The 15,785-nt window shown below is 40.0% G+C and overlaps 2 protein-coding genes across 12 annotated transcripts in view; both read right to left on the minus strand.

Moving 5' to 3' along the window:
• hgfb (hepatocyte growth factor b) overlaps positions 1 to 15,785 on the minus strand; it is a 54,921-nt gene that overhangs the window by 38,087 nt on the left and 1,049 nt on the right. The window lies entirely within an intron of this gene.
• LOC133477886 (voltage-dependent calcium channel subunit alpha-2/delta-1) overlaps positions 13,054 to 15,785 on the minus strand; it is a 90,422-nt gene continuing 87,690 nt past the window's right edge. For 7 of the 11 annotated variants that reach the window (XM_061773205.1, XM_061773204.1, XM_061773213.1 and 4 more), the window contains one exon: positions 13,054 to 15,471. The gene's annotated coding sequence lies outside the window, so the exon portion shown is untranslated. The remainder of the gene's footprint in view (positions 15,472 to 15,785) is intronic. The other 4 variants (XM_061773206.1, XM_061773211.1, XM_061773208.1 and 1 more) reach the window with 3 other exon arrangements.

Here is a 15,785-nt window from a genome sequence, read left to right on the forward strand (position 1 = left end):
ATTCCACTGAAATCCTCTTCATTGAGAAAATAAAATCTTCTCTCGACAAGGGTGGAGTTGTAGGGGCGGTGTTCTTGGACCTCAGGAAAGCTTTTGATACAGTAAATCACTCTGTTCTTCTTACCAAGCTCTCAAAATTTAACTTCTCTCGCAAAGCTGTGAGCTGGATTGAATCATATCTGCATGACCGAACACAATCTGTATCAGTTAACAACTGCAGATCAGAGTCTCTTAGGCTAACCTCTGGAGTCCCTCAGGGATCAATATTGGGCCCCCTTTTATTTAGTCTTTATATCAACGATTTGCCCACTGTTTGCTCTGAAGCAGAGTGCGTAATGTATGCAGACGACACAGTTTTCTTTGTTCATGGTCGCTCCAAAGATACTGTTGCTGCTAAACTCACTAATACAATGTCCTGTGTCACAACTTGGTTGCAGGAGTGCTGTCTACAGCTAAACGTTTCTAAAACTGTAGGCATGTATTTCACTAAAACAAATAGAGTATCACCTGACCCCGACATACTTGTTAATGGAGAAAAAATGCAAATTGTCAGCCAATACAAATATCTTGGGTTAATAATAGATTCACAGCTTTCCTTTAAAGCCCATATTGACAAATTGTGTAAAAATATCAAATTAAACCTCGCAAATTTTCGTGCAATTCGGAATGAAATGTCAACTGAAGCTGCAAAAATTTACCTGCATTCGATGATTCTTAGTCACTTTAACTATTGCATAACCAGTTGGTCCCAGGCTGGTCAGAATGCAAAAAAAAACATTGGAAGTTTTGTACAAACAAGTAATTAAAGTGATGGATAAAAAACCAAGGCACTATCATCACTGTGCAATTTTAAAAAAATACAGTCTTTTAAACTGGGACCGTCTTCACATATTTGCAGATTAAAATTTTATTTATAAAGTACTGCATGATTTGGCCCCAGCTCCTCTGGCTGAGTTCATCAGCCAAAGAAACAGCTCTGAGCGTGTCACTCGAGGCTCTGTCAGAGGTGACTGTCTCATTCCTCTGCGCAGGAGCACTTTCAGTAAGTCAGCCTGGTCAGTGAGGAGCGCTGGTGAGTGGAACTCAGTACCTAAGGAGGTTAAACTGCTTACAACATACAAGGCCTTCACAAAAAAACTGAAAATGTGGCTAGTTAACACCTATAGCTGCCAACACTAAAAGACAAGTATGTTATGTTGTCTTTTTGTTATGATCAAAAAAATTATGGTTTTATTCTCTCTTAATAGTATAGTTTGATTATGTATCCTGTATTATATTGTCTTGTAGATGTATTTTACTGCTTTTTTACATCATGGCCAGGGGACTACAGATGAAAACTAGCCTTCTGGCTAATTCTGGCTTTTTTAACCATGTGTACTTCATGTGTTTTATGAAATTGCATTGTCCCCTTTCAAAAATAAACTGAACTGAACTGAACTGAAAAAATTATTAAATGTATGTGTAAAACTGTAATATTATAATAATCATCATCATCATAATCATAATTTGTTAGTTACTGTGCAGTAAACCAATTATTTAATGAGATTAGTACATAAAATAAATAAAAATTTAATAAATAGAAACAAATTGTAATAGATCATAGTAAAACTGTTCATTTCGATATATAATAATTCACTCCCACTTTTTTATGTTACAGATTAGCCGCTTCATTCGTAGATTAGGTTAAAAAATATTGTTACAAAGGTCTAACTATATGTAAAACATAAAATACGAATTTCATTTTAATGATAAAATAATAAATACTTTCATTACCTTTTTTTAAATTTTCAATTAATTCAATCACAATTCATGATTTCGTTATTGAATAAAACAAATGCAAAACTGTTAACTGTATATGTCAAGTTGTTTATTATTGACCAATAAGTATTATTTTATTATTTACAGTGCCCTGCGATTAGCTGGCGACCATTTCAGGGCACCCTGTCACCCGAAGATGGCTGGGATAGGCTCAAGCACAGCCGCGACCCTTGTGAGGATAAAGCGGTATGGACAATGGATGGATGGATGGATTATTATTTACAATAAATCAATAAACAGATAGGTTAATGAGGTATAGTATTAGAAATAAAGTAATGAATGCAGCAAATATTACAGGATTGCTGATATTGTAAATGCTTGGTGGGCCGCATTAAAGAACAGAGCACGTTCCCAGTATGTTCCCACCTTGCTGTGACAGTACCCTATTATTGTAGAACGGTACCAAAAGCCCAACGCATGTTTATTTGTTTTTTGATGAGAGTGGAAATAATTAACAGAACGTTCAGCATGCTGCAGAATATGAACCTGACCTAATGGATGACCTAAAATGTCCACCGTAAACCATGGAAAGCTGCTTCAAACTGAATAAAACTGCCTCCAAAACCTGCAACCGGGCTCGTCCAGTGCGCGCGCGTGTGTAGGATAACAAAAGCAGCCCCGAGGACACGCGCGTCACCATCAAAACCACGAGCTAACCTGCGTTTCCTCATTTCTTACACAGCTGCTAACAGTCAGCGTTGTGTCGTCTGTCGCTCGCTAGCTGCTAATTTGACCCCGTGTGACTCGTGTGACTCATGAGCGGCCTCAGGTGCGACACTCATCGTTACTTTATTCGTTCACGGGTGTCATAAACACTCTCACACACTCCTGGAATGCTCTCATGCTCTACTAAAACACTGCCATACACACGACTGAAACACTCAAATGCTACTGAAATGCTCTCATACACACGAGTAAAACGCTCTCACACACTGCTGAAATGCTGCCATACACACGACCGAAACGCTCTCATACACTCACTACTGAAACTCTCTCATAACTCAATACTAAAGCACTCTCTCACACTCATTACTGAAACATTATCATACACATGAATGGCATGCTCTCATCCACATTGCTGAAACACTCTCTCACACTACTGAGAGGGTCTCACACAACACTAAAACACTGCCATTCACATTACTAAAACACTCACACAGTACTGAAATGCTCTCATACACACTAGTGAAACGCTCTCACACACTATTGAAATACTGAAATCTATCTATCTTAAAATATATCTCCCAAGATTTCTTTTTTTTCCCCACAAGTATGTATGTGAGCATGTGAGATGGAAATGTGAAAGGATTTGAGTACATTTTATGAATGAATTTGAGGATGGTATGTGAATAGATTCGACATGTTTATGTGAGTGTGTATTTATGTGAGTTGAAAAGGAAGTGGTTTCAAAATAAAAAAATATGGCATTGACCAACAGCCATAAAGTACAATAGTTATCGTTAATCAGTTTAGTTGAAAGGGGACAATGCAACTTCATAAAACACATGAAGTACACGTGGTTAAAAAAGCCAGAATTAGCCAGAAGGCTAGTTTTCATCTGTAGTCCCCTGGCCATGATATAAAAAAGCAGTAAAATACATCTACATGACAATATAATACAGGATACATAATCAAAGACTTACGATACTATTAAGAGAGAATAAATCCACAAATCATTTGATCATAACATGAAAACATCATAACATACTTGTCTTTTAGTGTTGGCAGCTGTAGGTGTTAACTAGCCACATTTTCAGTTTTTTTGTGAAGGCCTTGTTGTAAGCAATTTAACCTCCTCAGGTACTGAGTTCCACTCACCAGCGCTCCTCACTTACTAAAAGTGCTCCTGCGAAGAGGAATGAGACAGTCACCTCTGACAGAGCCTCGAGTGACACGCTCAGAGCTGTTTCTTTGGCTGATGAACTCAGCCAGAGGAGCTGGAGCCAAATCATGCAGTACTTTATAAATAAAATTTAAATCTGCAAATATGTGAAGACTGTCCCAGTTTAAAAGACTGTATTTTTTTAAAATTGCACAGTGATGATAGTGCCTTGGTTTTTTATCCATCACTTTAATTACTTGTTTGTACAAAACTTCCAATGGTTTTTTTGCATTCTGACCAGCCTGGGACCAACTGGTTATGCAATAGTTAAAGTGACTAAGAATCATTGAATGAAAGTACATTTACGTGTATGACGTAGGGCTAGGCTGTATGACGTAGGGCTAGGCTGGCTCATCTATGAAGAGTAAGATGCCATGATTCAGACGCGGATGATGCCGAATAAATGTGCCTTTTGGGCTAAAGGGCAGTGGACGTGTGTTTACTCCTGGACTCAAGGCAGAGTTTCAACACCGCTGCGTTACAATCTGAAACGTATACGGTTCGTTGCAGGCAGGATGGCCGGATAGTTGCGTTTCAGGTCCCCTGCGCCGGTGTACCTAATGAAGTGTCCAAAGGGAATGAAGGAATTTAATTGTCATAGTGAAACTCATGTCATAGATATGTACTCCACACTACACACAGTCAGAGTAAAATTTTTATGACTGTATATTTTATGAGTTTTTTATATATAGGTACATCTCAATAAATTAGAATATAGTTGAAAGGTTTTTCTTCAGTACTCATAGAGTGATTAAAACCTGAAGTACTTTTCAGAGGACAAATTCCAGCCTCATTTCTCCATTAAAATCACTTTATTTCTTGAATTAATTGACTATTTCATTTGACGTTATATTTTAGTTTTTCAATATGGGGAATTTTTTTTATTTGCTATGTGCTACAATCATCAAAATAATACATATTTTATGTATGAAATACTTCACTCTGAGTGTGTGCAGTGTGGAGTTCATCTCTATAATAAAAATGTTTTGAATTGAACTACCTAATAAAAGATTTACACTATTCACGTTACAGCATGATTGACATGAACTCATGAATGCCAGTGATGGGTCCGAGAATGTGATTGACGTGTTCGCGTGAACACATTTGAGTAGTGTTGATGAGAGCAAGACGTGTGTGTGAGAGCATTTGAGTAGTGTAAATGAGAGCATTTGACTAGTGTAAATGAGAGCATTTGAGTAGTGTAAATGAGAGCAAGACACTGTGTGTAAGAGTGTTTGAGTTGTGTTTATGAGAGCCTTTCAGTAGTTTCTGTGTGTGAAAGCATTTGAATAGTAAGTGTGAGAGCTAATCCGGAATAATGTCCCTAACGGCCCCTCATATGGTGGGCTGCATACACACACACACACACACACACACACACACAATCTGAAGGTATGTTTCATCCAACGTGTGTCTGTGTCAGAACTCTACTTTTAATGAACTTGTTTATGGCCAACTTGGCTCAGTGTTCTTGGCGCGCAGCTGAGTGATCCCCCAGACATCCCGTAACCAAAAACATGAACACACCCACGCACACACAGAAAATCTTGTTCACCAAATTGTCTCGAAGACTTAGTCTTCAGTTCTCCATCGGCAAGCTCAAATTGTTTAATCGCCTTGTTAAACCCTGCCGAAACAAATACAGTTGATAAATCAGACCTGCCCCGACAAGCGATCACCTCATGTTACCCCTTAACCCTGAAAAACTTGACATAAAACAAAACAAAATCATCAATTTCCATGTACAATATGTCATTTCATACAATGGGTCACAATGATTCAATATTTTCTTTAGTAAACAAATAAAAACATACAAACATACCTAACATATTTGTATATCAAAATATTAAAAATAATATTTGCAATTATTTATAACATTGATAGTATTATTTTGTGTACGTGTTACTATCACACAACATTGACAACTATGCCAACAGAACGGGAACAACCTTGCCGGGTTTGGTTTCACTTAATTTTACTGTAGGAGGCAAGCGTCAAACATTTAACTGCTGTCATGGTTTCCACTTATAAACCATCGATGAAACCCAGTCCAATGTCAATCCTTAGTAGACTTGTAATTAAAGTATCATCAAAATAAAAAAGACAAAATTAGTATTTAAACAGGAAGTCAAACCCACACACATACACACTTGGCCCCATTTCACAGGAAATGGCACAGGCTGTGATTCAAACTCAAAGGCCATAAATATGACTGCACCATTGTCTGATCTGATCTCACCACCTCTGCTTGTTCTCTCTGTGTCTTCTTAGTGTGTGTGTGTGTGTGTTGTGCAACTGCTAACTCTTGCAAGTGAATTCTTTCAAAGAAACACATTCCTGCCCCTTAGAGTGGTCTTCATTTGAGGATGTTTTTTTGTTGGGCCTGAAGCACATTGAAGGCAGTGGTTCTCAAACTGGGTTAATGTGAGGGTCCACGAAATCATTCGCAATAAATTATTATTGATTGCTGGAATAGGCTCCAGCACACCCGCGACCCTAGTGAGGAGAAGCTGGACGGAAAATGGATGGATGGGTGAATTAAAAAAGTGCATATTTACATATCGTAATAGCCCAATTGCCTTTTAACTCACTATAACATTATCTGTACGAAAATACCAATGTTCTTACTATTATTTTTTATTTTTATTTTTTTGAGATCCGTGTAGATTCTCACTCATCCAGGTCTTGGTAAATTTCCAAAGGCTGAATTGGACTGGACTCTTCTTGTTCGTTGAATTTGTGTTTTTTTTCTTAATTTCTAAAAACATTACCTCGGCAACTACAGCATGCTAGGCGAACGATATTGGGACCGGTGCACCAATAAAACAAACATACTAAACTGACTTTTTTTTGTAGAAATTGTGTGTAAATGTGGAATGTGAGATTTGATGTTGGAATAGTTTTAAACGGTCCAAATAATATTGAAGGAGAGGGTAAATATTGCCATTGTGGAACTTTATTGTGAAACATTTGGGAGTTTTGGGGTCTGTGATAAACAGTTCCCTATGTCCTGAATGAGCTAAACAGTTTGAAGTTGGTGGTTGGTTTGAATCGGTTGAATAAGTTGTGAAAAATTTACTTTTAACATTTTTCAATGATTTAAATGGTATTTTTTTAATGGAATATTAAATTGTTGGAAAAGTTGGAATTTTGGGAATGTAGAGAAGAGTTCTAGAGATGTCCTAAATAAGGTGAATATTTTGAAATTTGAATGTTTTATATCGGTGGAGGAATGTCGCAGGAGTAGACTGGGGAAAATTGGCAGAATAATAATAAGAATTTTTTTTTTTTTTTGGTGCAGCAAACCAGACTGTATGTTTCATGCTCTTCAGTATTTACAGAATTAATCCTCCCTACTGTAGCTTTGGGATGATAAAAAATCACAAAATTGGGCGAGTTAAACGGCCACTTTAGTAATCGCCATTTTATACTTGATCTTCTTTAATTCTTTAGCGATTATTGTTTTTGTGTCACATCAGTAATCCTATTGAGTTTCAAGATTGATCTGAGGAAGATAATGGAGGAAGTTGTGGTCAAAGGTGAGACAGATCCATGGGTAGGCTGGCCTGGTGCTTTGCTTAAGCATTAAAATGATCTTAAAACTCCATCCATCCATCCATTTTCTGAGCCGCTTCTCCTCACTAGGGTCGCGGGCGTGCTGGAGCCTATCCCAGCTATCATCGGGCAGGAGGCGGGGTACAACCTGAACTGGTTGCCAGCCAATCGCAGGGCACATACAAACAAACAACCATTCGCACTCACATTCACACCTATGGGCAATTTAGAGTCTTCAATTAACCTACCATGCATGTTTTTGGGATGTGGGAGGAAACCGGAGTGCCTGGAGAAAACCCACGCCTCACAGTTCTGAGGACCGGGGTTCAATCCCCGGCCCCGCCTGTGTGGAGTTTGCATGTTCTCCCCGTGCTTGCGTGAGTTTTCTCCGGGCACTCCGGTTTCCTTCCACATCCCAAAAACATGCATGCGAAGTTAATTGAAGACTCTAAATTGCCCGTAGGTGTGAATGTGAGTGCAAATGGTTGTTTGTTTATATGTGCCCTGCGATTGGCTGGCAACCAGTTCAGGGTGTACCCCCGCACTCCCACGACCCTTGTGAGGATAAGCGGCTCAGAAAATGGATGTAATAATAATAATAATAATAATAATAATAATAATAATAATAAAAAAACAAGACACAAGGCAAATTAAAAATTGTGAAAATCCAAATACAGTATACATATTTACAGTATGTACATACAATATCCGCCGGTGTACATGGAGTAACAATACAAAATATGCATGTATAAGAATGTGAACAGGAGCAAGTATTGTTGTATTGTATACAGCTAAAAATATTTATGTAGTATAAATCAATAGTCTATATGGTATATGCAGATGTTAATGTTTCACATTAATAAATGCTGTAGATACTAAATGAATACAACAGCAAGACTAGCCAGCAGCATTGGATTGAAAACTATACATAAATAATAATATATAAACAGAATACTATATACTACACTATATGCTAATGTGAATTTCTTTCGAAGGCAATGTGCTCCTATTATAGGATGTTTATACCAAGTATTGACCTCTATGTTGGTGGCTCTGTTACGATTTAATCGTCCCTGTTTTTGTCAGTTAAAAAAAAAAAAAAACTGAAGCCAAACAAAGCTTGCCAATTAAACTCTTTGTCCGCTCTCTTGTTAGCAGATTTAGAGGAAGTTTATCCAGACACGGGTTGATTGCCCCCGGGTGAAGTCACGGGGCCGAGGCCGCTGAGAACGTTGCGGCTAAATTTAGACTCGCACCATCGCTGTGTTGCACCACAGATAGCGTTTGTTAGTATAAACTCCACCGAGGCATGTTTTTATTACTATCAAAATAGTGTTGATGAACTTTTCAAAGTGAGGGGCGAAACATAAATCATTTCGTTGGAGTCAGCATCAGTCGGGTGTGTCACTTCCTGCAATTAGCGGAACAAACTCCGAAAAGAAGACGGCTTTTTGACCTATGCGGCAGTGAGTCACGCGGCTTCAGCTTCACGGTGAAGTGTTCTTACTTGAACGGGCCAACGTTATGCTAAAATAAGCACATTGCAGAAAGAGAGAAAAATAAAGTTACTGATGCAGACAAACATAAAACTCTCTTAGGCAGACTTTGACATTGACAAAATAAAATGGCCTGCAATGCATGAGTCACGGTACCTTTGGCTGAAAATGTCCATTACTGTATGTGTCATTTTTTAGCTGCTGATGAGTTCCTGCTGTTGTGTGTTCAATTACTAATACAAGTGGTTACCACATCTACGTCACAGTTTTGAGGTTTGGGTTTGTATCTCGGCTCTGGCCTTCTTGTGTAGCGTTTGCATTATTTCACTGTGCTTGTGTAGGTTTTCTCCAGGTATTCATTCATTCATTCAGCATCCGTTCCGCTTATCCTCAGTAGGGTTGCGGGCGTGCTGGAGCCTATCCCAGCTATCTCCGGGCGAGAGGCAGGGTACACACTGGTCGCCAGCCAATTTTCAGGGCTTTCTCCGGTTACTTCCTCCCAAATTCCACATAGATGCATGTTAGGTTTCTTTGTTGTTTATAGGCGCACGATGCGAGCGTCAATGAGGAAGTGAGTAGCGACATAAGTATACATTAAGTAGTTTGCTAGCATTAGCCATTACTTGTTCCAACAGAACACTTTATTAGTGTTTTACGTGATGTTAATTAGTGAAAGTTACCATGTATCCATCACTAAGTCTACGACAATCTGCTAAGTGGTGCACTTAGTCTTTCAGAATAAGAGTATAATAAAGGAAGTGCCTGTTACCTGTGTAAATGTCGCTAGCTTAACTTTATTCTTGATGTATTTCCTTTGTAACTGTAGTCGACTATTGTTATTATTTATCCTATGTATGGGGTCACTTATTAACCTGTATTTGGTTATTCTTTCTTGTTTAGAAAAACATAAACACAAACATGTACATGTGCAAACAGAGAGAAATTGCATTCTAAGAAATGGAGCAAAAGAGAAAAACCCACACAGCCTCCTCTGTGAATTTATTACCGTCTTTCTTCTGAGTCTGGCCCAAGTGGTGTTCTGGCCGACAATGACGTTAAGAAGACAGCCTGACGTAGCAACAGAGGACATTACCTCCACGACACAGCTTGTTAATGGGTCATTCCGGACGGCTCCGCCCGGGTCCACCTGGTTAGTGGCCACCGGCGGTCCCGCGTACCAGCGTTGGAGCCCGTTGAATTCACCACAGCCGCGTGGGCCCTCACAACAGAGCCACTTCAGGGAATGATAACTGTTAATTACGTGTGCTAGCTCGTGAGCTAATGAGCTATTTGGCTAGCGAGCTAACGAGGCAGTGACCTCACCAGTATGGCGTCAGCTTGTCCAATGTCGCCGCCTCACTTTTTTTTGTGTTATGACTGCGGGGAGAGTTAACTGTTTAGTAGACATAGCGAAAGTTAGCATGTGGCTGTGTGAGCCGCAAATAGCTACAGAGACGTACGTGACTGACATCGGAGGGTTCCACGCAGCGCACTCTGCGGACACGCCCACACAGGCCTGCAGCTGGAGGGCGGGCTCTATTTTGGAACCTTTACATAGGCTACTTGGGGATTTTTTTTAATTCAATCAAATTTGGCAGATTGTTAACAACGCTCTTCACTGTCATGTGTCAAAATTTACTTGACATTGTTTTGGTCACTTTACTAAGTCTTTAAGTAGTCTCAACGAGTTTGTTATCAAAAGAAGTCCGCTATGGTTGAAGTAGAGCTTCATCCAGACCTCAGACCTCCTTCAGACCTTGACCCACGCAGCAAATACACTGGAATTAAAATCCTCAATCAAGGAAATGTAATCCAATGCCCGTCTCTGATTAGAGTGCTCTCGAGCTAATTAAAACTTATCAAACCTTTCTTATGTTTGTATTTCTAATCATGAACTGTATAGATTTGGAGTGTTGGTCTGCTGGATTACAATTTTTATCTAAGTTCTTCATATTTCAAGGAGCCTTTGTCTTCTTTTAAAGCAAGATTTCTGGTGGCTTTGAATGACATCCAACAAAAGATGGCAGATATTACCTTTCATTAACATTCTTTGTCAAGATCACATTCATTTTGTAAAGTATGCGATATAGTTGTCTTGAGAGGCTACACGCTGTTGTCTGTCAAGCCCTCTATTTTCTACAGCACTTGTCCTCATTGGGGTCCCGGGTGAGCTGGAGCATTTCCCAGTGGACTTTGCGCAAGAGGCGAGGTTTATCAGAGGGGCACATACAGTATAGACAAACCGTTCAAACTCACTCTAATGGATAATATAGTCTCTAATTAACCTAAAATGACAAATGAACTTATGTACCCATGGAGTATATTCAATGGAAAAAAAGTTATTTACCCCAAAATTTGAAAGTAACACATTTTTGAGCTGTAATTGCAATACTATGATACTGTGAAACCACAATATTTTTTCTCAGGTTTATCATACCATCAGAATCTGATACCATCTCGTGCCTATTTGTGTGTAGCTACTCACTTTGTCATTGATGCGCACATTGAGGGCCTATAAACAACTATTCACACTTACATTCACGCCTATGGACAATTTAGTATTCGATGAAACTAACATGCATGTTTGGAAATTGGAGAGGAAGCTGGAGTACGTGGAGAAAAGTACACAAGTGCAGGTAGAATATACAAACTCCATACAGAGATTCAAACTTGGATTTAAAGTCATAATTCATCCGTTGACGCAAGGATTTTTGTGCATAGAACCAAGGTCCATTTTATTTGGATGTCATTGATCACATCAAGGGATTTCAATTTGAGCTGAGCTGATTTTTATAACCCGATTGTTTTGATTGTTGATACTGCATCAAAATCAAGAGGAAAATACATTGTGTTTGTCTACGACCATGCGTGCCTGTCTGGTATGTCTTCAGATTTGAATTCCCAAATAAAGATGAGCCAAATGACCCGCTGCCGCTACTTCTCCGCGTCTGTAACTCCTTAAGTCAGGCATGTTAAAGGCTACGACCTCATCCCCCATTTACAAGGGTATCCCCTTACGAGCTGCCTTCTAGGTGATCACTACAGAGCAAACATACAGAGAACTCCCTGTCTGACACATCTCGAAAAGAAACAAACCGTCGGAGACTTTGGCATCGCAGTAAACACAAATAGCCTCAAACACAAGTGCAGTGGAGCCAAAACAACAGGGCTGATATACAAAAGGACTAGAAAGGACAGTGGAGACCTGTGCCAAGGTAAAACGATTGTTGTCTATATTTCAAGACAAAGGACTCCTGGTGAATAATAGGAGACGCAAAGCAGACATTACACATTACCTTCAATAAGATTTAATCACCCCCCTTTAATTTGGGTTTACAACATGAGGCAACGGATTTCGTTACCATGATGACAAAGGGGAAAAGCTACTAGTTGAGTCTAAAAAAGCGAATGTAAGCAGCAAAGAGCGTGCAAGCCCGCATTAGGACAGTAAAAGCATCCATTGTATTTTCATTTGTGGAGGCAGCACTTCATCACCAACCGACCAAATTACACTTAATATTCACGACGACTTAATCATGTGTCCCATTTTGGGAAATTGGCAATTCAGAAAATATTTACTTAGTAGTGTAATTTTACACTTGATAGGTGGGCAGGCACTTCAGATACCCAACTATTTGTACAGATGCTATTCACTGCTAGCCATTTTCAAAGCAGTTCCCCATATTGCCAGCATTTTGACAGATTTTCAGGACACACAGAATATTGTGTCGTGTCACAATATAAGCCCTGAATCAATCAAAACAAGAGTAGAATCTTCTTTTACAAGAAAAAAAGACTTGTTAAATAGTAAAATATGGACAGCCGGCCACAAACGGCCCAGAGGCTGTAATTTGGACACCCCCGGTTTATACCATACATTTACATACACTGTTCAAGTGTGAGGTGCTTCAATTTGTCCGACTTCCAACATGTTGGCTTTTCTCTTCCTGATAATCGGAGTGACACTCCAAGATTCACCGCCACCGTCTTTATCTTCTGCTCAAAAGCTGTGCTGATGTCATCTACAGGGATCTATTCGTCATTACAGTGGTTTACAAACCTGAATTTCACAGACAAGCTGTTGAAACCCGTTGAAAAACATACTTGACAAACATATTCATTGACGAATCTAAATGCCCACAGCAGTGAGAGTTCAAAATTCAATTTCCCTTAATGTCCTTCTTAAGAAAGAAAAAAAAAGATTTGCCAAGTGTGGGGTTATGAAATAAGTCCTATTAACACCATGCGGTAACACAGATGTGAGGTGCTGCTAACAGTTTAAAAAAAGAGTCAGAAAAATCCTTAACAATACAACACTTTTATTGTGAATATTTTATATTTGCACAATAATCAACACCATGTTATAAATATTTTTTAACCTTTGTTATTTTTCTCTTTTATACAGTAAATAGTGTACAAATGTATACAAAAATGTATTCAGGCTATAGTCAAGTTCCACAAAAGAGTAAATAATGTACAGTATGAAAGCACAATCAGATATCATGTAGGAGTAGGGGGAGGGGGGCACACAAACATGCTTTCGCATCGATAGACATGACCCCCCTCCGCGCCCTCCTCTGGCTAAAACACACGTCAACACTTTGATAAACAGGCATCACCTACACATGTAGCACCAGCAGCTCAACACGAAGGCAAGGTGGAGAGAACTTAAACCTCAGAAGGCATGCACGTGGTGACCATGATGCTGATTCAAATGGCGAGGTAAGGCAATGCTGGATGAACATTGATATTTTGTCCTCTCACGTTCTATCCAGCAGGCCCAGATGCTGACTGCAAGAGCACTCAAAACACAAGACATAAAAAAAATAATAATTGTAATGGTAAAAGTATTGTTACTTCTTAACAGCAGAAGCGGCGGAAGTGTTTTTTCTGGTCTCGTCAACTCTTGTGATTTATCCAAAGCCGGTCCTGAGCGCACAGGCGGAACCTCAGGCCGATCCGCCAGCATATTAGTCCGACGCGAAGTAATATGCACAATTACATCCGTGTGTGGATGGTGGATGTGTGGAATGGATATAGCTGCCAGCGTTCAAGGAGTACGAAACTGCCTATGACGACAGCGACGGCGACTCATCGGATCTGTACGACTCACGGAAATGGCCTATTTTGAGTTCAAAACGGCAAATTTCGAAGGCGACTGACTTTCATGTATGGATTAAGCACTGTTTAATCAATTTGGCAGAAAAATTTGCACCACAAACTAATGTTCTGAAACATTTTTGATGTTCCAGGCAGTGCAGTATTTATATAATTTAAAACAAAACACAGTTGCTAATGATTGTTCCACTCCAGTCCTCTAGGTGGCAAGGCTGCACATTACAGAGTGGGTTTAAATTCACTTGGCCCCAATGCAAGTGGACTATAATGGCGAAAAAGGGGAGGTAAATGCCACGATCTGCACCAATATTCTTACAAGGTTTTCCGTGGTCCATGCCCCACTTCGGTAAACAGTTTTATTAAAATGTGTTTGTGCATAATTCCGCTAGCTAGCAAACTAACTACAATCCAAAACCAAGAATGTGACTTAGCCATATTCACCACGGCCAACACTTTAAAAAATGGGTGTAACACCTTTCTTGTATTTCTGTCCATCCGTTTGTTAGTGTGCCATCTACCTCCTGGTTAATTGGAAGATGCCAAAAGACGTTAAAAACTGTCAGGCTGTACCATTTTTTTTTTTATTCTGGACGGTGATCGGACAGTTCCATTGGTGACACAGACCATGAAAAATGAATCTGGATCCCCAGCAAAATGATGGGTTTACTCCAACCAACAAACCAATGGAGATCAAAATCTGATTTTGTGCTTGGATGAGGTAAACCATTGCCTTGTGCTATTCACGGTTGCAGAGGTAATAAAACCATCAAAAATGCAGATTTCATAAATTACTTTTTCTGTGAAATCATACTGAATTCTCTTGAGAACTGACTCATGGGCCACATGGTTTAGACTAGTGATTCCCACCCAGTGTTCTATGAGAGATCAGTAGGTGTGACACAGGTAATTCTACTGACAAATCACTTCTTCAGTTCCACTGCACTAAACCAGCTCGGCTCCACTTGCCTCACTTCACTTTGGGGCTGACAAATTGGATTCCAGAGGCGACTGAGGGCAGCTGCAGCAAAGTGGAGACTGTGGTGTATAAAGCTGCATTGTCCAAAACGAAGGCACAGTAACAGGGTGAACTCACGTTAGCATTTTTGTCATTTCAACACAAACGGTTGGATCCACAGCTGACCAGAAACTGGAGGTGGTACCTTGTTTTTGTCAATGGCGAGTGTAGGTACTGTTGAGTGGAAAAAGGGGCATGTGAGCTAAGATCTAGGCACTGGGTGTTCAATGCATCACCCAAACAGGACACCTAAAGACGAAAAAATGGGGATGCTGTCTGAGCTTGTCAAAACCCATTTCTGAGGGATTTAACGGTGTTCGGTTTTGGTGTTGTTTCTTGATACCACGTAATGCTTTGGTGTCAGACTCATGGTAAAGCAATTCCAGTTTGCAAATTTACCGACAGACCTTTTAATCACGGCGTCGCACGTACTACCGGGTGGCAAGAACAATCTCTGATGGCACCACGAGTAGGAAACAAACCCTTTCATGTCATTTGACCAAGGAAGAGTGATTGAAAAAAAAAGGTTAATGGCTTGAATGATGATTTTAGCCTTCTTCTCTACCACCGTGGTTTGAATGTGTGACCTCCATCCATCCATTTTCTGAGCCGCTTCTCCTCACTAGGGTCGCGGGCGTGCTGGAGCCTATCCCAGCTGTCATCGGGCAGGAGGCGGGGTACACCCTGAACTGGTTGCCAGCCAATCGCAGGGCACATAGGAACAAACAACCATTCGCACTCACAGTCATGCCTACGGGCAATTTAGAGTCTCCAATTCATGCATGTTTTTGGGATGTGGGAGGAAACCGGAGTGCCCGGAGAAAACCCACGCAGGCACGGGGAGAACATGCAAACTCCACACAGGCGGGGCCGGGGATTGAACCCGGGTCCTCAGAACTGT

The sequence above is a fragment of the Phyllopteryx taeniolatus genome, chromosome 5 (genome assembly GCF_024500385.1).
Source record: "Phyllopteryx taeniolatus isolate TA_2022b chromosome 5, UOR_Ptae_1.2, whole genome shotgun sequence".
Classification (NCBI taxonomy): domain Eukaryota; kingdom Metazoa; phylum Chordata; class Actinopteri; order Syngnathiformes; family Syngnathidae; genus Phyllopteryx; species Phyllopteryx taeniolatus.